Source organism: Panicum hallii, chromosome 3 (genome assembly GCF_002211085.1).
Source record: "Panicum hallii strain FIL2 chromosome 3, PHallii_v3.1, whole genome shotgun sequence".
Taxonomy (NCBI): domain Eukaryota; kingdom Viridiplantae; phylum Streptophyta; class Magnoliopsida; order Poales; family Poaceae; genus Panicum; species Panicum hallii.
In genome coordinates, this window is record NC_038044.1 from 11,101,678 (window position 1) to 11,129,639 (window position 27,962).

At 45.6% G+C, this 27,962-nt stretch overlaps 1 pseudogene; it reads right to left on the reverse strand.

Moving 5' to 3' along the window:
• Window positions 1-2,727: 2,727 nt before the first annotated feature.
• Window positions 2,728-27,947, reverse strand: LOC112885192 (annotated as a pseudogene).
• Window positions 27,948-27,962: the final 15 nt, after the last annotated feature.

Below are 27,962 nucleotides of genomic sequence, written 5' to 3' on the forward strand. Positions count from 1 at the left end.
GGGTAAAAAAAAAAGGTAACAGCAGGGACCTTTTTTTTTTTGCTTGTTGGATAGTAAGAGCAAGAAAGTTTGGACTGTGCCTAGAGTCTAGAGAGAATTTTTTGAAATACGGCAGGAGCATTGTCATTCATTAAGTAGAGGATAATAAGAAATGGTACAATCTGAAAGTTAAAAAAAAAACTCAAATTCTAGAGAGAATTTTAGATGGAACAGTTTTGATGGTGTAGTTCCATTGGTGGCTACTGGGCAAGTCTTGGTTGCCTTGTGCGTTGCTCGTTTCTGTGACGTCGCTTCAATCTTGACCTTGCACTAGACGTCTAGACCCCGCTGAACGGAACCACTCTCCATCTGCCTTGTTTGGGTTGTCGTCTGTGCAGTCCACACGCACCAAAATGTTTGTCTATTGCTACGAAGCACTGGTTCCTTGAGCGTGAGTCGACATCCATGGCAGAATACCCAGGAGAGGAGAGAGATTGCTCTTATCCTCCACAAAAGAAAACCGCAGCAGGTCACATGATATGGGTGGCTTTGAAGCCTACTTCTCTGCAGTACCCAAGCAATTGAAACAGAGAAGTCGATCCCCCCTTCTCTGCTCCGGTTCCCTGCAGAAACACCTTGTTATTACAACACTGACAATAAAGCAGTCGAATCCAATTTCAATTTCTTCTAGACGCGGGCGCGCAGTGCCCAAGCAAATCATCAGAAACCAGGTTCCAGCGCAAATGAAACAACATTCGCTAGGTTCCGTTCGCAGCGGTTCACCAAAGAGCAGAACAACCAAAAGCCATCAATACTATAGATTGCATGGGTTGAAAAGGAAGCAGATTGAAGAAATTCGGACTCACCAACATCAGCCCTTCCATCGTCCTCCCTGGCCGGCAGGTGCTTGCTCAAGAGCTGCCAAATGCGATGTGTGCTGTATCGTCCTGTGTGGTCTTGCACTCTTGCTACTCAAGGATGAAGCAAGGATAGCACCATTCTTGATCACCGTGCTCTATTTATACTATAGGATGCTTAATGCCGCCCGGTCCAGTGACCCTTTTTTTCCCTTGTTTTATTTTTCTTTTTCTTTTTTGAAAGAAAAAAGAAGGAAGGCGGCGTGTGGCCAGCACAGGCATTGGATGCTCGAGACACGTGTCGTTTTCAGCGTGGGCCCCGCTGATCCAGCGCCTGGAGAGTTGTTTGTACAGTTGCTTGAGTTCAATCGATTGTTTCAATCAGACGCCTCTCGACCGTCCGATCCGATAGTTTGTTTTATTTTATATAGAAAAAAATCGAAAGCTATTAACTATCCAATCTGCTAAATCTTAGAGTAAAGAAATTATCTTTACTTTTTCAATAGACACAAAGTCGGTCAACAGATATCGACGACATTATCCTATGCACCCGTCAACAAATAAATAAGGGGCTTGCTAATTTGAAAGTTTGAGAAACTTTCAATTTCAATCGACATCCAACACCACTAGATTGAAATCAGATGGTCTACAAAAACATTATTTTTTCTCTATCTGCATGCTATATAACCCTACAAAAATAAATAACAACACAAATTCTAGTACAAATCATATGGTTTTTGATGTGAGCCCCGCTGATGGAGCGAGCTTGGTCTTGGTTTTCTTCAGTTCAATTATCAGAAAAAGAAAAAAAAACTTTCTTCAGCTCCTGGAAAGTTCTTACAGATTAATTTTTTTTAACTGTAACAAGAGATTAATTAATTCATCATTAATAGCAACATATTTGCAACTAATCAATCATTAGTAGTAACATAGTATTTGCTTATGCTCGATCGATTACAAACAACAATAGTTTCAATCAAACGCCTCTCAACAATAGTTTTATTTTATTTGTAAGAATATAGCTATATATCTCGTTTCCGACGCAAAGCCTTGTCTTTTTTACTTATTTATTTTGACTCCGCGGCCAAAAGTAGCCGTACAACGCCAGCGAACGTGAGTGCGTCGTGCGCTGTTTGTCGTGTGCGCCCTTTTGTCTGCGCAACACCCACAAGAATCGGTTGGTGTCGTCGTTCATTCGTTCTTGCCATTTCGGGCAACCCGGTGCCAGTGGTGCGGTCCATCCCCAGGTCCTCTTGATCTATTGCTTTCCTCCCCTCCTCCAGTGAATTGTACACTTATTATTGCTTCAGAGAATTACAAGAAAGATCGTTAGGAATAAATAAATTCAGCATATTAAGGGAAATATGGCACAATAATTTCTTAAAAGACAGCAAGCCCCCGAATTATAAATTATGATCTCTCTTCCAGCTTTCTCAATTGGATTTATAAGAGTCAGGAAGCTGACCACTGGACCTTCTTTGCCACACAGCGAAAACTCAATCACCCACTGAAAAAGTCAAGCAATTTGCAAAACTTCTATTGCTTTCCTCCCCCTCCTTCAGTGACATTGCAAAACTCGCAGCATCAGAACTAAGTTGAACTTAACATCACAATATACTGCTCTAGTGTCAGTATACAAGTCCACTGAGATCCAAGGCATGACAGGATACAGGCAAAACATAGAGAAACAACACAGATACATGCCTTTAACCGTGCCTCAAGTCATTATAGTTCACATCCATGGCTAGTAGCATAGAACATGCACGAGTTACAAAAAGAATAAGCTGCATTAAACAAATTCGAAGATTACAGGTACATAATTTTCTAGTGTTAAAATCTAGAACACAACTGCATATTTCATCCAGTGGGTCAAGTGTCTTCACTGCCTTCATCAATTCCCTCCAGCATCCTTGACATCGATGGTGAATTCGTACTCCTGATCACAGCCAAGGTAAGAATCTGACATCAAGTAAATCATGTAATCCTTTCTCCCAGCTTCTGCTGGAGCAGTGAACTCAAGCTTCGCTCTTACCCTCTTCTGGAGCGCCACTCTTTTGATTGCCAGCAATTGGTTAGTGGAACTATCACCAATCACCAGCCACCACCCTTCTTCCTTAGGCTTTGGGAACCTTGGTGCATGAACTGGCCCAACTTCAGAAGGCAGGTTCGTCATATCACGCTCCAGGGTCACCTGCAAAGTTACATTGTCACCAGCACCGATATCATCACCCTCACGGACCTCATAAGACATATCAACATTGGGGAACCGTTTGAAGAATTCAATGATGTCCTGCAGCTGAGAGTTTGATAACTGCAAAAGGTCCCGCATCTCATCAGCACTCATCTCAGCAAGATCAAATATACTCTCAATAGGTTTTGCTTCATTTTCCTGGCATCTCCGGGCCAAATCCTTTGTGAAGTGTGGAAGTTGAAGCAGTACAGAATCACGATCCCACATACCTTGTGTCACCATTTGACTCAACTCCATTGTATCGAGAGCAAGACTAAGCCGGCCATTGCTGGAGATATAGTTGGCCGGACGGACTGGACCTAATGGGCGGCCTGAGGCACGGCCCACAAAAGCACGGCCCAAGCACGGCACGGCCTGATAGGTCGTGTCGTGCTTAGACCACATCGTGTCCGGGCGGCACGTCGGGTGGCCTAGGCCCGGTTAACCAGACGGCCTAATCAGCCCGTTTAAATAGAAAAAAAATCTAACCCTAACTTACCTATCTACCTGGCCGCCGTCCCGATCCCTTCATCCCCCTCGCCGCCGCTTGCCACCCGCTCACCGCCCATCGGGCCACTGCTCCGGCCTCCCGTGCGGCTTCGTCGGCTATCGCTCCAGCCTCCCGCGGCCCCTCTCCGTTCGCCGGCCGCCGCTGCGGCCTCCCGCGGCCACCTCTCCGCTCGCTGGCCGCCGCTCCGACCTCCCGCAGCCGCCTCTCCGCTCGCCGGCCTCCCGCAGCTCCTTCTCCGCTCCACCGGCCGCAGATCCAGCCTCCCGCGTGGCGTCCCCGCTCCGCCGGCCACCGCTTCGACCTTCCTCCGCCGCTTCGACTCCCGCCAGCCGCCGCGTCGCTGCCCTTTCAGCTCCGCTCGCTGCTAGCAGGCCGCCACGGCCCGTCGGGCTCATCAGCCCGCCCCGGCACAATGATGCTGCCCTTGTGCCATGCCTGGGCTGATGACGCGGCACGTCGGGCGGCCCGGCATGGCCTGGTAACGTGGCCGTTCCGTAATGGGCCCATGCCGGGCCGGGCTGAGCCGGGTGGTCCATTTGGCCAACTATAGCTGGAGATAACATCATTCATTGCCTGCAGCAACCTGTGTGCCGAAAGAAGAATCTCCCGCTGATCAGCTGCAAGGTTCCCAACCACAGTGTGCCTTGAAAAATGGGCTTGCAGCAGCGCATTGGCCTTGACATGCGGATCACCGTACTTGGGCTTCTCGATAGAAAACCTCTGGTGGCGAACAAGCCTCTCAATGTATTCTTCCTCACCAGGTCGATTAGGAAGCTCTGCATATTCTGAAGCAGATGCCAGAATCTCCAAGAGACCTTTCATCTTAGTCTTCTGGGTGAGCATCGAACTAAAACGCTCAATAGTTGTGTAGCTGATGTAGTAGTATGATGCAATGAGACCAAGGTTGAGGGCCTTCAGGTGCATATCCTCCTCTATAGCCACACACTTACTTGACTCTAGGTCATTCAATATAGTCTTGACCAGCTCTGAAAGATGATCTGAAAGATGCCTGTGGCTGACACCCTGAAGATTGTAGCAGTTAGGATTTTTTGTCAACCGCCGATACATGAAAGTCCAAGTAAGGTAATCCACAGCATCTTGCTTGTTTTCTATGACACCAAAAACCACCTCAGCATTCATATGATCATGCAAGAAATGGTGAAGATGGCTCTCAACAGGGAAGGCCTCAAAAAGGAACTTCTTGTAGTACTCTTTGCGAGGTGCATGGCAAAGTATGACACATTTCCCTTGTTAGACCAATTAGGATCTTCTAATCATGTATTAGCTCGGTAATTACTAACTAGACAACAATGCTTGACCAATCTAGATAGGAATCGAGAGAGAGAGACAGAGAGCCGTACCCCCCGTGGACGAACCGGCTTCGCTGGTGTTGGCCATGCGGTCGAGGGAGTAATGCCGGAGTCGTGGACGATGGCGAGCGGGGAAAGGCGATGCCGTGCAGCGGCGGCGGCGCTTGGTGCAGTGGCGCCGACGTGGGTGCAGAGGCGGCGGCGGCGATGGAGCTTCCCGTCGCTTCAGCGCCCACCCTCCGGGATCGGATTAATTAGGGTTTTAGGTGGGGATTGGGCACGGCGACGAACTTCGTATCGTGTGCCCCGGCCCCCCACCTCTATTTAATATGGCGCTGCGCGACGGGGGCCCACGTGCCATTGACTTGGCCGTGCGCCCCCGATCGGGGCGCGAGTCTAACGGACTCCGGATCGGTCGTTGGACCGATCCGGGGTCGAGATCAATCTAACATTCTCCCCTTTGATCTCAACTTACTCACTCACTTCTTACGTCCGATTTCATTCAGATCAGTGCATCGAGCATGCCTCGTCTCAACAGTTATTACCGCTGGATTAACAGCCACGACACACTTTTCTGTTTGAAACAGAACCGTACTTTTGGGCCCTTACTGTCCAGGAATCATAGGCTTTCCCGTAAACCCATGCCGGCTAAGTGTTCTCTGAACACATTGGGCGGTAAGCCTTTTGTGAGCGGATCCGCTAACATTTTCTTTGTGCTCAAATACTCAAGGCTGATTATATGATCCTGGATTTGCTCTTTAACAACATAAAACTTTATGTCGATGTGTTTGGCAGCTCCACTCGACTTGTTGTTGTGAGCGTAAAATACTGCAGGCTCATTGTCGCAGTACATCTTTAGTGGTTTTTCTATGCTGTCAACCACTCTTAATCCGGGTATAAATTTCTTTAGCCATTTAACCTGCCCCGATGCCTCATAACAAGCTATAAATTCTGCATACATCGTAGATGATGCAGTTACTATCTGTTTGGAGCTTTTCCACGATATAGCTCCACCTGCGAGAGTAAACACATAACCTGACGTGGATTTTCTATCATCCTTATCTCCCGCAAAGTCTGAGTCTGAATAACCCTCTATCACTAGAGATTCAGATCTCCTGTATGTTAGAATGAGGTCTTTCGTTCCTTGCACATAACGCAAGGCTTTCTTAACCATTTTCCAGTGTTCTATCCCTGGATTGCTTTGGAATCTGCCAAGTATCCCGGTGACAAAAGCTAAGTCAGGGCGTGTACATACTTGAGCATACTGTAGGCTTCCGACAGCTGAAGCATATGGTACCGCTTTCATCTGATCGATTTCGTACTGATTTCTGGGACACTGAAATTTCCCATAACTGTCGCCCTTGACTATAGGAGCAGGTGTTGGCTTACTCGCATGCATACCGTACTTCTTTAGTACCTTTTCTAGGTATGCTTTCTGCGATAATCCTAAAACCCCCTTGTTTCTATCTCGATGAATCTCAATTCCTAAAACGAATGAGGCTTCACCTAAATCTTTCATATCAAACTTCAAGGACAAGAATTTCTTTGTCTCTAATAGCAGATCAATATCGCTGCTAGCAAGCAGGATATCATCCACATATAAGATAAGGAAAACAAATTTTCCATTTTTAAATTTCGCATAAATGCAGTTGTCCTCCTCATTTTCTTTGAAACCAAATTTTCTTACGGTTTCATCGAATTTTAAATACCACTGTCTGGAGGCTTGCTTTAACCCATAAATGGATTTCTTTAGACGACATCCCATCCTTTCTTTTCCTTCCACGACAAAACCTTTCGGCTGTGCCATGTAAACGTTCTCATAAAGATCCCCATTGAGGAACGCCGTCTTTACATCCATCTGATGTAATTCTAAATTATAATGTGCCACTAACGCCATTATAATTCTGAAGGAATCCTTGCATGAAACAGGAGAAAATGTTTCATTATAATCTATCCCTTCTCTTTGCGTGAAACCTTTCGCCACAAGTCGCACTTTATATCTTTCTATATTCCCTTTGGAGTCACATTTAGTCTTGTAGACCCATTTGCAGCCCACTGTTTTGGCTCCTTTAGGAATTTCTTCTAAATCCCAAACATCGTTGGTACTCATCGATTTCATTTCGTCTTTCATGGCTTCCAACCACTCAGACGAATGAACGCTTCTCATGGCTTCTTCAAATGAAGTGGGGTCACCCTCCATCTGAATTTCCTCGCTATTGTAGATTTGATAATCACTCGAAATAGCGGGCTTTCTTATTCTTTGAGATCTTCTCGGTGCCTCAGCTATCGGCACTTCTTCCACTTGGGGCTGCTGTTGCTCCCCCTGATGCGCGGCTATCGGTTGTATCGGATCCTGAAGGTCAGGTTCCTCGTTCTGACTTGTCGCCGCAGCTGGAGAACTAACAGCAGGTGCTGGCATCGTAGGTGACGCAGCAACCGGTGAAAAACTAGCAACAGGTGCTGACACCGTAGGTGAAGCAGCAACAGGCAACACGAAAAATGGATCTTGGATCATCGGAGTAGGTACGAAAACCCGCTTCTCTTCAAGATCAATCTTCCGAGCTACCGTGCTCCCCCTCATCATCTGATCCTCCAAAAAGACAGCGTGTCTCGTTTCTACGAACTTTGTATATCCGTTAGGACAGTAGAAACGATAACCCTTCGACTTTTCCGGATAGCCAATAAAATGGCAACTTACTGTCTTAGGGTCTAACTTTCCGATATTTGGATTAAATACTTTCGCCTCAGCTGGACAGCCCCACACATGTAAATAGTTTAGTGTGGGTTTTCTCCCTGTCCATAACTCGTACGGTGTTTTGGGCACCGACTTACTCGGTACGCGATTAAGAATATGAATGGCGGTTTTTAACGCCTCCATCCATAAATTAATCGGTAACGTGGAGTAGCTTAGCATACTTCTCACCATATCCATTAAGGTACGGTTACGTCTTTCAGCGACTCCATTTTGCTGAGGCTCGCCCGGTGTAGAGTACTGGGCTACTATTCCATTTTCCTGTAGAAACCTTGCAAAAGGTCCAGGAACTTGGCCATACGGGGTGTGACGACCGTAGTACTCACCTCCACGATCAGATCTTACTATTTTTATTTTAAGATTTTGCTGATTCTCTACTTCAGCCTTAAAAATCTTAAATTTATCTAACGCTTCCGATCTTTCTTTAATTGGATAAATATATCCATAACGCGAATGGTCATCCGTAAACGTTATGAATGAATCATAACCATCCACGGACTTTATGGGAAATGGACCACAGATATCTGTGTTCACTATCTCCAAAACCCCCGAACTGCGTTTAGCTCCTTTCTTTATTTTCTTAACGTACTTTCCTTTAACGCAATCGATGCAGTATTCTTTATTTGAAAAATCTAACGGATGGAGGATATTTTCTTTAATTAATCTCTCAATTCTCCCCCTCGAAATATGGCCTAAACGACAGTGCCATAATTTCGCTGAATTTTCGTTGTCGCATCGTTTGCGCTTATGACTTGCGTCGTTAGACGTGCGTTCAATACCCGTGGTATTGCTAACAGAATTTACAGTCTCATGCATAGGCAACATATAAAGTTTGTCTTGTCGGATGGCAAGACCAACACACTGACTTTCAAATAAAATCTCACATTGTTCTTTACCAAAATGGCACTTATAACCATCATCTGCTAGGCATGATACTGAAATTAAATTTCTAGATAAAGAGGGTACATAAAGAACATTATGTAACTGGAGTTTAAAGCCGTTCTCTAATTCTAACGTGAGTTGACAAACTGCTTCAACGTCGGCTCTAACTCCATTGGCGACTTTCAGCCATCTATCCCCTCTTTGCAGCATCGTCTTTGTACTTATACCCTGCAAAGAATTAGCAACATGAACAGTTGCACCTGAGTCAATCCACCAAGTAGATTTAGAATAACTTACGTACAGGGTCTCATCGATAAATGTGATAACATCCTCACCTTTCTTAATTAAATGCCTTAGAAAATCTGGGCAATCTTTCTTGTAGTGTCCCGTCTTGTGGCACCACATGCATTGATCCTTTTCAATGTGTGGTTGATCTTTCTTCGCACCCTTGCCCTGGTGAGTCGAAGAAGAAGAAGAAGAAGTGAAACCTCGTTTTAACTGAGGTTTCCCTTGTGGCCTCGTGTTTTTGTCTGAAGAGTTGTTTCTTTTGTTGTGCCTAACATAGTTGAGCGTGTCACCATGCGAGGCTTTGAGCCTTTCCTCTTCTTGCACACACATCGCAATGAGCTTCTCTAAGTCCCATGTGTCTGGGCTGATGTTGTAGTTAACAACAAACGTCTCAAACTCTTTCGGCAGAGAAGCCAGAACCAAATGGACAACAAAAGCATGAGGAAGCTCCATGTCCATAGGTTTTAGCTTAGATGCCATATTGCTCATTTTCAGTATGTGCTCTCTCACACCACCGCCAGTGTACTTATTATTGACTAACCTCTGAATCAGAGTTTGTGCATACGCTTTTGAGGAGCCAACGAATTGACTCTCAACTTTCTTTAAGTACTCGACTGCGGTGGCGCATTCTGGGATTGCTCCCCTGATGCTATCTATGATGGAGCTCTTGATCACCATCAAACACTTTCTGTTGGAAGAGATCCATTTTGCTTTCTCAAGATCAAATTTCATTTGAACACTTGCATGTTCTCTCTGACGAGCCTGCCAAGCGGCAGACGTCTCTTCCGGATCACTCACCAGTTCCGCAGGACAAACGGGAAACGGTGAAGTGATGGCGAAATCGATATCTGACAGTGCGAGTGCCACTTCTAGCTTCTGGGCCCATACCCCATAGTTGGAACCATCCAACGGCGGTATGGCATTAATGAATGTCATGGCATTAGATCCTGAAATTTAAATCAAGAAGGATGAGAACTGCTTTTATGAAATGATAATTGCATATCTCAATTTAACGTTGGTTAATATTAAGACATACAATTAACTAGCTGCATTAATTCTAAAACACCGTTGGGCAGAATTAGATGAAATGCATGGAAACTTACTTAAAAAATTATAATACTGCTATTATCAACGTTGGTCAGAAAATAACAGTATTAAAACTGAAGAGAAAACTGAAAGCTGACTCGAAAAATTGTAATATTGCTATTATCAACGTTGGTCAGAAAATAACAATATTATAACTGAAGAAAAATCTGAAAACTGACTCCTTTAATTATAATATCTCGTTGGGTCAAAAATAATTAAGGATATAACTTAATTAAATTGGCAGCGGAAAAAATAATAATTCTAACTTCCAGAAACATTCTTACTTCTTTCTCTCTATAGAAATTATCACGTTGGTGAAGTTAAAATAGAGATTAAATCATGCATTAAGTGATTAAAAGCGTTTCTGAGAAAAATATCAAAACTCACTGTGCAGCCGCCTAAAATAGATCAAAACGAGCCCAAAACGGCCCAAATGGGCCCGGCCCAACGCGGCCAACGCGCGCGCGGGAGGACTGACCCGCGCACCAGGCCGCAACCTGGGCCTGGGCCGGGAAAGTCGCTCCCCGCCTGTGCCGTAAGTGGCCCGTGCGCCCGCGATCGATCTGTGGCCGTCGGATCAGATCCGACGGTCACGCGGGGGTTCCGGTGGGTCAAAACCCACCTCCGGCGCGCGCGTTGCCCTAACCCTAGGGCATTCCCTCCTGCTCCCCGCAGCCACTCCTCCCTCCTCCTCTTTCCTCCGCGCGACGGCGGCCGAAGGTGTGGCGCCGCCGCGGGCCTCCTCGCCGGCGAGTGCGCTCGCCTGGATGTGAGCGCACCGCCGTCGAGCGGGCTCGGGGTGGCTAGCTGGCCCACGCTACACGGCGCGGTGGAGATCCCGAGCTCGGGGTGCATCTGTCGTGCGACGACGGAGGGTCGCCGGGGCTGCTGGGCCTCGGCGTGGCTTGCCCGTGGAGCTGGGAGCTCCTGGTGGTGAGGTAAGCCCTCTACTTTTCTTGATTTGGGGCTAGATCCAGGGTTAGGGTTAGGGTTAGGGTTCGGGGAATGCACTGTGCGTTCGGGTTCTTTCACCCCGAGGGGTTTGATCCGTTTGACTGGCTTTCTTTCGAGTTGATGCAATTCCCCTCCTTCTACTTGCTCTTTTTCCCTTACCCGAAACTAATTCCGATTAGTGAGGCTAACTGATACCATTGTTAGACCAATTAGGATCTTCTAATCATGTATTAGCTCGGTAATTACTAACTAGACAACAATGCTTGACCAATCTAGATAGGAATCGAGAGAGAGAGAGACAGAGAGCCGTACCCCCCGTGGACGAACCGGCTTCGCTGGTGTTGGCCATGCGGTCGAGGGAGTAATGCCGGAGTCGTGGACGATGGCGAGCGGGGAAAGGCGATGCCGTGCAGCGGCGGCGGCGCTTGGTGCAGTGGCGCCGACGTGGGTGCAGAGGCGGCGGCGGCGATGGAGCTTCCCGTCGCTTCAGCGCCCACCCTCCGGGATCGGATTAATTAGGGTTTTAGGTGGGGATTGGGCACGGCGACGAACTTCGTATCGTGTGCCCCGGCCCCCCACCTCTATTTAATATGGCGCTGCGCGACGGGGGCCCACGTGCCATTGACTTGGCCGTGCGCCCCCGATCGGGGCGCGAGTCTAACGGACTCCGGATCGGTCGTTGGACCGATCCGGGGTCGAGATCAATCTAACATCCCTGAGTTATCTTGAAGTGGCCTGCTGGCATGACCCATCATTTGAAGCAGATCTGTTATTGGGTAATCAGTGTGAGCATTCTCACGGCCATCGTAGTACTAGGTCCCCATGACAACAACCAAATGAGCAGGCAATGATCTTCCCCAGCACATTGTGCTGCTTGCAACACAAACTTGGATCCTACCACCAAGGAACAGCTGGGTTACGAGTTCCTGATCAAGTTCACTAAGGCCCTCATGCAAGTAGCCAACACCACATTTGAATGTGTTTCTGAGCGTCTCTTCTCCAACACCGCTTGTGAAAGTATCCATCTCATCTTCCGATCCAAGAAGAAAAGTGTTCCTCCACCCTCCGCACTGGAGTATGCACACAAGTCCAATGCTGTCAACCTCGCATGCTTCCTAGTGGGTACAAACACCAGTGCTGGTTTACCACTCTTTGCATGCTGTGTGATGGCAGTGTATGTAGGCTTTGTCATTGCTTGCATCCGTGCCTCAAAGTTAGCAATATTGTCACACCCGGTTTTTAAAGACAAAACCGAATGCATAACTATATGTATGCCAGGATTAAGTTCCATACATATAGTGACTTCATTAGTGAATAATCAGCAACAGTATCACGAAAAGAGAATTAAAAGACTATAAAGATTATCAGAGTTATACAGTTTATCCTGGAAACGAAGACTCCAAACTTCACAGGCAATCGACCGGGGGTTGCGCAGGCCTAGAACTCAGCATCATCTTCAAAAGACTTCACATCACTTTCTCTTCTGAGCAGCAATTATAACAAGCGTGAGTACACTTATGGTTGGTACTCAGCAAGTGTTGGGAATTATATGACATGAAGGCCAAAAGTAAGGAAAGACTGACTGGCTTACTGCGATAAGCAATTTTAGTTGGTCAAATTTTATTAGCACCTGATTGCTAAGGTATAAGTTCATACCAAAACCCACATTAAAAGAGAAAGAAATATATAGCATAAGCATAACCACGACCATAAACATGGTCCACAATAACCATAACCATAAACATGGTCCACGATTTAATTCATCTTCAAGTTCAATTATCATGTGAGAGTCCAAGCCGCTCTTAACCGTGAGCACGGCTGATATATCAGTTTTCACTCTGCAGAGGTTGTACACTTTATCCACAATTCGTGTCTCCCGATTTGCCCGAGGTAGCTAGCCTCTTAAACACTTCCGAGGTGAGTGGTAAGCGATTCACTACGAGGCCTTTACAAAGATTCCCTAACTTATGACAGTCCGCTGAGGTTTCAAGCCAAAGCGGTCATAACTCTCCCTAATGAGGCAGACGCCTTACCCAGGACCATATCATACCCTCAAGAGGACTGAGCTATACCCCGACAATGCAACCCCTCTTGCCCTTTCGGTAAGATTATCATAAGGTAGAGTCTCTAATTAATTAGCCAAGACCAGAGCCATATAGTATTGTGGTTGCACTGTTTTCCTGGGTGGTTCTCCATGTTCCGATTAAAATATATAATCTTGTGATTAACATCACCAAGAGCATGAACATGGATAAAACAAGTATAACATCATCATTGTTGTCATCATGATTATATATTATTCCCAAACCATAACCAGTTGAAGCAACTAAGTAATAGCTACCCAACAATAAAGATAAAACCCAGGTTGACAAGGAATGATCATAAAGACTAGGCATATCCTTAATTAGGATCCATCAAAATTAGGACACATGATGCATAAAGAAAAAGTTATATTTATTGTGATTATTAGGATAAAAGCATGATCAAGTAAACACTTGCCTTTCTTTTAGAGAATAGCTGCTCAGAGTCTTCAACTCTTATTCTTGAAACTCTAGATCTTCAAAACTCTTGCATCGCGCTTCTTCTAACGTCACACAAGCATCCGGCCGAAGCATACAAGCAAGCAAACAAACAAGAACAACTAAGAATAGATACAACAAACAAAAGTAAAGCTTTAAAAGAGCGAACTAAAGGATAAGGCTCGATGCTACGGTCACAAGAGCGCAAGAAATACGGAAAACGGAGCTAGGGTTGAAAAGAAACAGTTATTGGAAGACTTATGTTATAAAAGAAATAAAAGAACTATAGGATTTTATTTATTTTAATTTAGAAAACTAATGTAAAAGATATTCAAAAGAGAATATCCCTAATTATAATTAACTCATATTATATTTGCATTTATAAAGACGAAGTAGAATTTAGTCAAATTTTATATACAATTCTCTATGTACAAATTACACTAATTAAATAATTAATTAGAAAAGAAGCTGGTGAGAGCATCTAAACGTCGAACTTTATGATTCGAGTTGAACTAAACAAATTAAATTACAAACACATTTGAGTTGATATTAATCAAATTAACATTAATTATGAAAACCGGAGAAAAGACTTAATTGGATTTTATTTCGGAAACTAGATGAGAGGATATTATTCAAATTAAATTGATATTTAATTTTAAAAATATGAATTACGGCACAACAACGCTACTAAACGATAGCTTAGGGTTTTAGAAGACTAACGCAAAAAGAACGGATCAAAACGGATCTAAAACGCGGAATCTACGCATAAAACAGCGCTGCATGGACCTATACGCAATTAACTATAGACTTCGGGGGTTAGCTGAAAAGAAATACAAGACACAGAAAATAGTGCTCACAAAATATGAAAAGATTAGGGTTAGATCTGAAAAATTCTATGGTGGGGCTGGATTGAGAAGATGGAATAGATTTAGGGGGTTTTCTACAATTTTCGCTAGACACAGAAATGTATACAATAATTACAGAATCTTCCAGGGACCAATCTGCAAAAAGCTTGAAGTGCTAGTTCAAATTCCCGTCGATTTTGGGCACGGGAGATCGTAGGAAGCGGGGCAAATGAAAGCAGACGACGAGGGGATTCCATTCCATACCTTACTTACCGCGGGGATGCATCGAGGTGATCGAATTTCTGTTTCTGTTCCTGGCTGATGCGCTGGTTCCTATCCCGAGGCATGGTTCTGCAGGGGCGGCGCTGGGCAAGGCCAGGAGGAGGAAGAAGCAGGGGCGCACGGTGCTGCACAGGAGCAGGGCGCAGGGGCGCGAGGCGAGGGCTCAGGCGGGCGCTTGCTGGCCTGGCTGCAGGAGACGTGAGGGGCGGCGCTCAGGCTGTGCACAGGCAGGGGAAAAGCGGCACGGCAGGGACGGCAGCATCCTGTGGTGCGCGAGCTCGGGCACCAGGCCAGGGGGCGCACAGAGGGAGAGCGGCGACGCCCAGGCGCAGGGCACGGCGGCGCAACAGGGGCACGCAGGGCTGGGCGCACAGCGGGCAGGAGGAGGAAGAGGATGCACGGGGGGCTAGGGCCGGCAGCAGCAACAAGGCACCCGGGGGAGGGAGAGGCAGGAGGGAAAAAGAGGCCGCACAATTTATAGGAAGGTGGAGACGTGGGATTTGGCAGGTTGGGACGAGGCGGCGCATCAGGCTAGGGCTCGTTCTCGAGTCCGGATTGTTCACAGGAGACGAGACGAGTGACGGCGGCTGTGCAGCAGGAACAAATTGGAATGGGGCTCGAGCGCTTGCCCTTCATAGGGCACAGTAGAAAAGGATGCGGGGTCACGAAGGGTAGGGCTGGCTACGTGCTGCGCACCTGGGGACTTGCAGGGGCGGGACCGAGACAGGATCGGGTGAGGGCTGAACACGAAAATGAGCTGACAGAGCTGATTGAACGTGAACCATTTATTCGGGAGCGCGAAAAGACAAGGAAAGGATCAGGCCGAGTCGTTGGGGCTGACGGTGATCGAACATCATCGGAAAAACACTGAAGACAAGTCACGAGGCGTCGTTTTCAAGCATGACTTGATCGGGGAGAACGGTTAGAGGATCGGAAGCTCGATGGGACATCTTAAAGATTCGGAGAGGATAAGGTTAAAAGGATATACAACGAGATACGGCTGGGCCAGACTGCGATGAAAATCAAAATAGAAATATTTTTTAGAACATATTTTCAAGTTTAAAATAAATCTAGAAAATATCCAGATAAATATTTCAAACCAAGAAAAATATATCCGGAAGAATCCCAAAATTTTCTGAGGAAAACTCAGGAGCTAATTTGGGTCATAAGGATTCCAAATAAAATATTTGGACTTCATGAAAAAGAATTTTAGAGCTTTCCAAATAATTAAAAAAATGGTTTTAGCTCTAGGATAAATAGAATAATTGTCAGAAAAATCTTTAAAATTCTCGGAAAATCCCTAAAGATGGTTAAACACATTCTGAAAGATATTCACATCCTAAAATTAAATATTTTAGGGTGTGATAAATATCCACACCCTGAATATGAATTTCTAGTGGGACAGGTCGCACTGCAGGAGGGAAGTTGAAGAGGCCATGCGAGGTGGCCCCGATCCATTCACCAAGATCTTTTGCATTTGCAAGTGATGCAGAAAGTGCTACAATACGTATGTTGCTGCCAATATGACTTGAAATGCGCCTCATTCTTGATACAATAATTTCCAGAACATGTCCCTTCTCAGATCGAAGCAGATGAAGCTCATCAACTATAAATAAGCTGACCTGTAGGATATGCTTTCGCTGTTTCCACGGGCGAGACAACGCATCCCACTTTTCAGGAGTACTGATTATTATCTCCCCCTTATCAAGAAGCTTCAAGTCGGCAGCAGTTTCACCTGTGAGCTCAACTACCTTGGCAAACTCACCAAATTTCCGCTCCCAGTCCCTGAATCTCTCTTTTGCAAGTGCTTCAATGGGAGCTATATACACGACCCGCATGTTGCTCTCACCAGACACTGCCTTCTGATGGTTCCTTAGTATGCCAAACTCCGCACATATTGTCTTTCCACTGCCTGTTGGAGCAGCGACCAACACACTGTCATCGCTGTTATACAAGACAGTGAACACTTGCGTCTGGATGGGATTGAAATGCTTGAAAGCACCATAAAGGCCTTCGTACCGTGCATTTCTCAATGCACTAACAGGAAGAGGCTGTAGATCAAGCAGTTCAGTTGGTGGAGCATACTTTTCTGGTAGAATTAAGTGCCTAAAGCAGACAGGTAGAATTGTCTGAGAGCCAAGCCACTTGTCAGACACCACACGGATAAAGTATTGAGAGGGCAACGGTTCATGTATTGGCACCATGAAGTTCAATGTATGGTCTTCATCCACATATTGCTTCTTAAGCATGAAATACTCATGGTGAAGAATGTACTCTCCATCATTGTCCTCAACTGTAACCCCGAAGGGCTCCACGTATCCATGCACCCTATCATCCCACTGGAAATCAGGTGTAATAGTCAGCTCAAAATTCAAGACTGTGCGAGTAATAGGTTGAGCATGGGCTGACAGGTCCAACTTCGGTAACTAGTGGATGCACTTGTGCAACTGCCTCCCCATTTTAGGAAAACGGATGAGCTCCCCAATTTCCTTTGATGAAAGATCATAATATCTCTCCCAAGCCAACTCCTTTTTCTCCAGTTTCATAAGGATTTCCTTTGGAATTCCAGGAAATTGACGCAGAGGTGTTTGAACACTCCACATTTGCTTATCAACCATCTTGCAAAGATTGAGAGCCTTCTCTGCTAGTTGAGCCTACCCCCTCTTCAAAACTATCTCAAATAGAGCACGTAAGAGACGACCAGCACTGTGCATTAGAGATGAAGAAAACATACCTATGCATGATATATAAGAAAGCAAGTGCATTCAGAAAGATAGAAGCAAGCAACTCAATATAAGAAAGTGTAATCCACAAAGGACGTGTTACCTGTATGATGTAAACCATATCAGAGCTAAAGGAAAGCCCCTCCAGTTTCAGCCTAGAAATATATGCTTGCAGAAGAACATTGATCTTCGCACTGGGCTCCTCCAAGCTCTCTTTCACAGGGATTGGCACATGATCCAAAAGCTTTGCCAGTTCCATTTTCTCGTCTTGCCGGACACCAACATACTTTGAATTCTTCACTCTGAAAGAATAGCCGACAAAGCTCAATATCACCCATTTTAGGCTTCAGGTACTCGTTATATGTTGAAATAGTTCCATGACTAATGTAGTAACAACTAGCAATCCTTCCCAGGTCAGTAACTTCAAAGTACCCAGTTTTCCTGTCATACTTTATCAAATTGTTCCTATCCAGCAGATTTGCAGCAGAGTGTATCTGCAGCAGCACAAAAATACAACAATGGTCAAAAACAACACAAGCAGATATAATATGCAGTATAATAAAATTAAATATGTATATATGCAACAAAGAGAGGACATAAACATTTAAGAAAAATATGAGAATGAAATAAATGCAGACTGGATTCAACTGGTGCTTTCTCAGACCTTGTGCCAGTCATATCGAATATATGGCTCATCAAGAACGAAAGAAGAGGCATGACTATCAACGAAATTCAATGATTTGAGTGAATCTAGTATTACTTTAGCTTCATCCATTTTTAACAAACATATAAATGTCGCGCCTGAAGCAAATGTATCTTGCACAACATAGTGCATTACGTACTTACCTAATACCCACATAAATCATGATTTATCGATGTGAGATACTGCCCACATTGTTAAGGTGCTACACTTTATGATAGGAAAAATCAACAGTGAAAAGATCAACAGGATGACCACATAATATACTTCTTTGTTTGGTCTATTCTACAACTGGAGCAACAAATGCGGCAAAAAAAATACTGCAAGAGATCAAATAATTTCATTGTCGTCGCAATATAGTTCAAGTGTTTCATCAATATCTTGTAACTGCTCTAGGTGCAGTTAGCATAGTGAACTTATCTACATATATATGGCACTACTGAGAGATCATTTAACACTGATGCTATGCTAATACAATTATCATAACAAAAATGCATGAAATGATATATGCATGCATGGTCCATATCTCAATAGCTGCAAAAACTGCACTGCCAGCTTAGTGAACTTATCTACATATATGGCCCTACTGGATAGATCATTTAACATTGATGTTGGGTTAATACAATTATTATCACAAAATGCATGAAACCATATTTGGATGCAAGGTCCTACGGAGATGACTTCTATAAGTAGATTAACCTCAGAAAATAAGTAGAGCATGTTCACATAGGCAAAAGCACAGGGCAATGACCAAAGCAGAACCAGAGAAATAAAACAGTGTACTTACCAAGTCAGCTCTTCTTTCGTCCAACGTTTTGTCACTCTCCAAGATATCTGCTGGCAAGCCATACAATGTAGGATTGCGAAGCATCCGAATATAGAGGTAAGTGTAGCCAAGCCATGAGCATGCCTCCCGAGCATTCTGTATGGTCCCCAGAACAATCTCTGCGTTCAGTTGATCAGCTTGTTAAAACCTTGGATCGGCTACTGCGCGATTAGATTAGAAGAAGTCTTGTTCTACTGACAAAATCAAGAAACAGAGAGGGACAGAGAGAGAGAGAGAGGGAAGGGGCACAGGTATACCTTCGTGCCCTTGGGCGGTGGCTGATGTAGACGTGCCCGCCATGGTGGTGTAGTGCGGGAGCTCGCGGTGGTCGAGCCGAAGGCATTCGTGCTCGCGGTGGCCGAAGGTGCAGTCGCGTCCGTGGGCTCGGGGTCGAGGTAGGGGCGCCGAAGATGGCCGGAGTGGAGCTTCCCGCCGCTACCGCGCACAAACCAGATCGGCTAGGTTTTCCTTGTCGGTGGGGTGGCGGCGGCCGGTGATTCTCGAGATCCGAGCCGCTGGCCCCCACCTATCTTTATAGCGCGGTGCGACGGGGGCCCACCAGCTAGGGATCAGCTGGGGCGCCCCCGATCAGGGCGCAGGGGTGAGGTGGCCCATCGGGCCCGTTGGGGTCCGATGGTCCAGGGAGATCAAGTCTAATAGTCTCCCCCTTGATCTCACCCTGTACTATTCTTTTACTTTTACTTTTTCGCGTTTCGTCATAGATTTGTGTATAGAGCATGCCTCATCGTCACGATCATCTGTCGATAGATTTAGCAGCTACAATTCACGCTTCCATTCAGAGACGGATTCTTTAACCTTTTGGGCCCTTGTAGTCCGAAGATCACAGGCTATCCCTTAGTCCCATGCCGGCTACGTGTTCCTTGAACACGCTGGGTGGTAAGCCTTTCGTTAGCGGATCTGCAAGCATTTTCACTGTGCTTATATGCTCGAGATTTATAATCTGATCTCGGACTTTATCTTTCACAACATAATACTTTATATCTATGTGTTTAGCAGCACCACTTGTCTTGTTGTTGTGAGCATACATTACTGCGGGCTCATTATCGCAGTACAACTGTAATAGTTTAGATATATCATCAACTATTCTCAGACCAGGTATGAACTTCTTTAGCTAGTTCACCTGCCCTGTAGCCTCATAACATGCAACAAACTTGGCATACATTGTGGACGATGTAGTGGCGGTTTGTTTGCAACTTTTCCATGATATTGCTCCCCCGGTAAGGGTGAACACATATCCTGACGTGGATTTTCTGTCATCTCCTGCATAATCGGAGTCTGAGTATCCTACGATACGCAGAGATTCTGTTTTCCTGTACGTTAACATGAGGCCTTTGGTTCCTTGCAAATAGTGCAGAACCTTCTTTACTAACTTCTAGTGTTCTGGTCCTGGATTACTCTGGAATCTGCCAAGCAACCCGGTAACGTAGGCTATATCAGAGCGTGTGCACACTTGTGCATACTGTAAGCTTCCCACAGCAGAAGCATATGGTACCATTTTCATTAGATCGATTTCATATTGAGTCTTGGGGCATTGAAATTCCCCATATCTGTCGCCCTTAACTGTAGGTGCAGGTGAGGCACTGCATTTATGCATGTTGAATTTCTTTAGGACCTTCTCTATATATGTCTTTTGAGACAGTCCTAATACCCCTTTCAATCTGTCTCGATGGATCTCGGTTCCTAGAACGAATCTTGCTTCACCAAGATCTTTCATCTCGAAATGCGAGGATAAAAACTTTTTTATTTCTAGTAGCAGACTGACACCACTACTTGCCAGTAGAATGTCGTCCACATACAGGATTAGGAAGATATGCTTCCCATTCTTGAACTTTGCGTAAACGCAATTGTCCTCGACATTTTCTTTAAACCCGAATTCTTTTATTGTTTTATCGAACTTCAAGTACCACTGTCTTGAAGCTTGCTTCAGCCCATAAATCGATTTCTTCAGACGGCATCCCAATTTTTCTTTACCTTCCACGAAAAAACCTTTCGGCTGTGCCATGTAGACGGTTTCATCTAGATTCCCGTTCAGGAATGCTGTCTTCACATCCATCTGATGTAATTCTAGATCATAATGAGCCACAAGAGCCATTATGATTCTTTACATGAGACTGGGGAAAAAGTCTCATTTGAATCAATTCCTTCTCTTTGTGTGTATCCTTTTGCCACGAGTCGTGCTTTAAATTTATCTATATTCCCTTGGGACTCATATTTGGTTTTGTAGATCCATTTGCAGCCTACTGTTTTGGCTCCTTTAGGAATTTCCTCTAAGTCCCACACTTTGTTGGTACTCATCGATTTTATTTCGTCTTCCATGGCATCAAGCCATTTCGATGAGTATTCACTTCTCATGGCTTCTTCAAATGAAGTGGGATCATCCTCCATTTGAATTTCTTTGCTATTATAGACTTCATAGTCGTCAGAAATAGCGCGCTTCCTTGTTCTTTGAGGTCTCACACGAGCCTGAGCCTGTGGTGCCTCATCTATTCGGGGCTGTTGTTGCTCCCCTTCTTGTGTGGCAATGGGCTCATCAGGAGCCTGATGAATAGGTTCCACTTCCTCATTCATCGTTACCACAGAAGGAGCCACTACAGGTATTGGCATCGCAGTGAGTTGCACTGGCGATGCAGACACAGCGGGCAGCGGGAAGAAAGATTCTTGAATCACGGGATTAGGTGTACACACCCGCTTCTCCTCAAGATCAATCTTCCTAGCTGTGCCGCTCCCCGGATCATTTGATCTTCAAGGAAGACTGCGTGTCTCGTTTCTACAAATTTTGTGGATCTGTCTGGGCAGTAGAAACGAAAACCCTTTGACCTTTCTGGATAGCCAATGAAATGGCAAGATACTGTTTTGAAATCTAGTTTTGCAATGGTCGGGTTAAATACTTTTGCCTCAGCAGGACTCCCCCACACCCGTAGGTGATTCAGTGAGGCTACTCTTTCTGTCCACATTTCATACGGCGTCTTTGGCACCGATTTACTTGGAACTCTGTTGAGAATATGAATGGCGGTTTTCAGAGCCTCCATCCATAAACTCACTGGCAATGTAGAGTAACTGATCATGCTTCGCACCATATCCATCAAGGTACGATTGCGTCTTTCAGCCACTCCGTTCTGCTGAGGTTCGCCCGGCATCGAGTACTGGGCTACTATGCCTTGTTCCATCAGGAACTTCGCAAAAGGTCCTGAGACTTGGCCATATTGGGTATGTCGACCGTAGTATTCCCCTCCACGATCGGATCTTACGATTTTAATCTTTAAATCGTGTTGATTTTCTACTTCGGCCTTGAATATTTTGAATTTATCCAAAGCCTCCGATCTTTCTTTAATTGGATATATGTATCCATAATGGGAATAATCGTCTGTGAATGTTATGAACGAGTCATAACCATCCACACTCTTTACATTAAACGGACCACAGATATCTGTGTGAATTATTTCTAATACACCTGTGCTCCTCTTAGCATTTTTCTTTATTTTCTTAACGAATTTGCCTTTTATGCATTCAATGCATTGTTCTAAGTCAGAGAACTCTAATGGAGGAAGAATTTCATTTTTAATTAATCTCTCTATTCTCCCCCTCGAAATATGGTCTAAACGACAGTGCCATAATTTCGACGACACATCTTGAGTTCTCTTCCTTTTTCTATTCGCGAGTGTAGATGAGAATATATTCGCATTGTTATCGCATACGGAATTCACACTTTCGCGTAACGATATCAAATAAAGATCATTTTTTCTGAATGCAATGGAAATAACTGTATCATTACATTCAATCAAACACCTGCCATCTCCAAATAGACAGGAGTAACCATCTTTGTTCAGGCAAGACACACTAATTAAGTTTCTGTGTAAAGAAGGTACATATAAAACATCTCTAAGGACTATAATGAAGCCAGTGTCGAGTTCCAAATGAACGTCTTCCACTGCTTCAACATCTGCCTGTGCTCCATTTGCCACTCTAACTTGCTTTTCGTTTCTTTGAGTGGTTCTCGTCGAATGGAATCCCTGCAATGAATTTGCAACATGAACAATTGCTCCTGAATCAATCCACCAAGTGGTTTTTGAATATTCTATATACAAAGATTCATTTACAAAAGAAATAATGTTCCCACCTCTCTTTTCCATGATCATCTTTAGATATTTGTGACAGTTTTTCTTGTAGTGTCCCTTTTCTTTGCAGTAGAGGCATTGGTCCTTATCAACTAGAACCTGTCCTTCTTGAGGTCTGTGTTGTTGAGAGCTTTTGCCTTTAGAGGAGGATGAAGAAGAAGATAAAAAATTGCCTTTAAAGTTGGCATGCTTCTTCTTGTTCACATAGTTTAAGGATCCGCCAGTGGTGGACCTTATCCTTTCCTCCTCCTGAACACACATCGCAATAGTCTTTTCTATATCCCAAGTTTATGGTTGGGTGTTGTAATTGACAACAAAAATATCAAATTCTTTTGGCAACGAAGCAAAAACCAGATGGACAATGTGATCCTCCTTGAAGGCATGGTCCAATGACTTAAGCTTGTTGTTCTGGTTGACCATGCGATGAATATGTTCTCTAATGCCACCGCCAGTGTATCTTTCTGAAACCAGTTGTTTAATTAACTGGGTTGCATAAGTCTTTGAAGAACTAGTGTACTGGTTCTACTCTATGACAGTGGCACAATCTGGGATGGAGCCCATAATTGCAGGCTCAATCATGTTCTTTACCACTGCCAAGCACTTCTTGTTGGCAGGGAACCATTTTGCATAAAGTCTCTCATAGTCTGCTCTTGCTTTCTTATAAGCAAGCTCTGTTTGCTTCCAAGAAGCATATGTGTCTGTGTCCTGTCTCTCAGGAGGCACAGGCTCTGTGGGAGTCGGTGCAGCTAGGACCCAATCCAATTCACCCATGATGAAATAGAGGTCCAGCTTTCTGTACTATTCATTGTAATTGTCTCCCTTTTATATAGAAATATCGTTGATGGAAATCATCATTGATAATCCTCCTGAAAAATATTCATGAGTGGTGAAACATTAAAATAAAGTCAAATAAATTATTGCATATGTATAAATACGACGTGTTGGTCATAAATTAAAATATGCAATAACCTTGTGTATTAAATCTAAAACACCGTTGGGCTGAGTTAGAGTTAATACATGAAAATTATCTATGAAAAATTAAGGCATAATCTCTGTTGTATTAAATCTAGAATACCGTTGGGCATAAATAGAAATAATACATGAAAATATCTATTGAAGGTAATGCATTAGAAATTGCAATATTATCACTTGTTAACGTTGGTCAAAAGATAACAATATTACAACTCATAAAAATATCTATTTGCCTTGAAGAATTTAAATTATCCCGTTGGTTCAAATTTAAATTACAAGACAAGTAAACAATAGCATATGAAACTATTCAAACTTTGCAGCGGAAAACTGTAAATCTATCAAAAAGTGTCTAAATTTATCTTGTATAAACAGTGCATCAAAGTTCAATCAAGTTTGAATTTGAAATGCATCAAATTCAATCAAATTCTATTGAAAAATGACTTCTGGAAATTAAGAAACAATGCACTGCACTTTCTGTTGCAAGCGGCCCAGCCAGCCCAAACTTGTCGCGGCGGCCCAGCAGCAACTGGACCCTCACGTGTGCATCACCCACGCAAAAACCGGGCTCGCGCTCGCGCGTCTGTTCTGGCCCACGGCCCGTTAGCGCTCGGCCTGCTCGCCTTCGCGCGCGCTCGCGGTCGTGAGCGACGCAACCTGGGCCCGGGCCGTCAAAGCTCCGTCCCGCCTGGGCTGAAAAAGGCCCATCCACATGCGACTCGATCGCGACCGTCGGATGGAGATCAACGGTCGCGCGTCGATTTCGGCGGAACAAAACCCGGCGCAGCCCCGTCCCGGCTAACCCTAGCTCCATTCTTTTCCCCGATCCCCGGCGCCTTCTTCTTCCCACACGCGCATGCGAGTGAGCGGCGGCCGGCGGTAACCGAGCGAGCGGCGCCACAGCGAGCCCCCTCGCCGGCGCGCGCGTCCACCGCAAGGTGAGCGCACCGCCGTCGAGCGGCATCGCCGTGGTGCCCGGATCCGTGGCGCGGCGAGCAGCCCTGAGGCGGCTCGCGCGGTCTCTGTCCGCGCGAAGCCCAAGGCCTCGCGGGATCTGGTCGGCACGCCGGCGTCCCAAGCATGCCGACGGTGGGCGGCGCAAGAAGGACCAGGTAAGTGCTCCTTTGGCCGCCGCCCCTCTGCTGTGTGTGTGCTAATCAACGCAATTAGATAGGCGACTGATACCAATGTTAAAACCTTGGATCAGCTACTGCGCGATTAGATTAGAAGAAGTCTTGTGCTACTAACAAAATCAAGAAACAGAGAGGGACAGAGAGAGAGAGACAGGGAAGGGGCACGGGTATACCTTCGTGCCCTTGGGCGGTGGCTGATGTAGACGTGCCCGCCATGGTGGTGTAGTGCGGGAGCTCGCGGTGGTCGAGCCGAAGGCATTCGTGCTCTCGGTGGCCGAAGGTGCAGTCGCGTCCGTGGGCTCGGGGTCGAGGCAGGGGCGCCGAAAATGGCCAGAGTGGAGCTTCCCGCCGCTACCGCGCACAAACTAGATCGGCTAGGTTTTCCTTGTCGGTGGGGTGGCGGCGGCCGGTGATTCTCGTGATCCGAGCCGCTGGCCCCCACCTATCTTTATAGCGTGGCGCGACGGGGGCCCACCAGCTAGGGATCAGCTGGGGCGCCCCCGATCAGGACGCAGGGGTGAGGTGGCCCATCGGGCCTGTTGGGGTCCGATGGTCCAAGGAGATCAAGTCTAACACAGCTAACTTGGATATGAACTGACTCTCAATAGGCAACTGCTGATTCATAAGAGACAGATAGTACTGCAATTCACTGTGTCCAGTTAAGATTATCCCCTCTCCATGTGTATCATACTGTGGCCTTCCCTGCACGACCAAGCATCTGCATAACATCCAGCAGACTTAGTTCTGTCCAAGCACCTTTTTCCGGGTTGTAAATCTGGGTACCCTTTATAATAACAGTGTGTGCAGGCAAGTGAACACCCCATGCAAGGGTAGCCGTTGAAACAAGAACTTGTATATGCTTATCTGCAAAGAGTTCCTCAACAAGCTCACGGTCAACCCTAGGCATGCCAGCATGATGAATTGCAAACCCATACGGCAGAAGCTCCTTGAGATCACTGCTTTTGACAAGGTCTGCATGAGTACCAAGAATCTCTTGGCTTGCACTCTCGTTCTTCAGAAAGCGGCTCAATGTGTCGTTGGCTAAAGCGGCATCTCTTATGGCACGTGCAGTTTTTGCCGTCTACTTCCTTGAGTGCACAAATATAAGCACCTGATGCTTACCAGCAGCAGCCATAACCTTCTAATAACAGATCTCATTCATCAATTGGAACCTCTGTAATGGCTTCCTCACAATGATCCCAATGTATTGCTGAGCTAGGGGGCAAGGTCGGTAGGTATTGTCGAAATAGAAAAGGCCATCCTTGCGAGCACGCAAGAACACAGCAACATCTTCATAGTTTGGCAGAGTCGCAGAGAACCCCACAAGACGAATACGTTCCTTGGTTGTCTCAATCTGCCGAACTGTCCTAGCAACAATGCTCTCAAGAACAGGTCCTCTGTTATCATGTAGCAGATGGATCTCATCAATGATTAACAGCTTGACCATTCGGGTATAGGTTCTGTCACCTGATTTCCTAGTCACGATATCCCATTTCTCGGGTGTCGTAACAATAATCTGTGTTTCATCAATCTGTTGTTTGGTCAAGTTTTGATCTCCACTGAGCTTCCTAAAAGTAACGTTGTAATCTGCCAAACGCTTCGACAAATTTCCGACAACCTCAGCAACCAAAGCTTTCATCGGGGCCACATAAACAATTTTGTACTTAATGTTGTCAAACTCTCCATCCCTCATATGCAGACCAATCTGCTGCAGGATCGTAAGCACAGCCACATTTGTTTTACCAGCACCAGTCGGAGCACAGAGAAGGATATTATCGGGTTTGAAGAGAGCGGTGTCATAGACCCTGCTCTGAACCCGTTCAGCGCTGTCATCCCTGCAAAAGCTGGCTGTGCCCACTCTGGCATATCAGATGTCTTCACAATCTTCTCTCCGGTTTCATACGGCTTAGCTTTCCATGCTGGGACATGGACCTCCTCGTAGCCTTTATGAGGGGTTCTAAACGATCCTGCAGGAAGCTCACATTTCTTATTAGCCATGAAGAGACCACCCTGTTGAAAAGAGAGGCTCTCAAGGTCAAGCAGCTGCCTCTGTCCTTCCAACCATCCACTCTCCACATCCCGTTCCACTGCCCTGCGCTCTCTGGCACCATCCGCAGCAGCTGCGTCACTGTTGAGAAGCCTCTTGGCCTCATCCCTAATGCTTTTCTCCAGATTCTTCTGTCTCTCCTTTGCAGATGCTCTGGTTGCATGCAGCTGCTCCAATATTGGAGCTAAGCTCGAATCAGCCACCATCTCTTCTTCTATATTCTTGCGCTTCTCCTGATCCTCAGCCCTGGCTAACCGGGTGCACCAGACAATCTTGAGCCGGTTGCGCAGCAGCAGTTTAATTAGATCAAACTTCTCATAGTCCAACAGCATGACAAGGCGATTCTCAACGTCTCTGTCATCACCCTTAGTTATTATCTTGAGAATCTCCTCAGCAAGCTTCTGGTTCTGCTGGGGATCCATTTCCCCATATGCCTGGGTTATCTTGCGCTGAAGCCAGTAAGCATCGATGTCCTGGACATTAGCATTCAAGGCCTGGTTGGCATTCTCCAAGTCGTCATCATCTAACTCGCCACCCATCTGCATACCTCCAGGGCCATTCAACTCGGCAGCATCCTCCTCTTCATCCTCATCAAGATCATCTTGCACCTGATCAATGGGAAAAAAATGCAACAATAAGTATTTCCTCAGTATAAGATAAGAGAGAGGCACAGAAGGGCTCTAAGACTAATAATGAAAGTAAATCCGATACCTGATCTAAGTCACTATCCTCCTCTTCATCAGACTCTTCGAACTCGACAGCAACACCAATATCATCATCCAGGGTGGTGTCCATACCATCGGCGCCAGAAGGCGCAGCAGCAACAGCAGAGTCCCCAGAAGCATCACGGAAGTCGGTGATGAGCTTGCCAATGGAGACGAGGTGGTCGAAGGTCTGGTTGGAGAGGTGGCCAATCATGCATCCTATATGAGT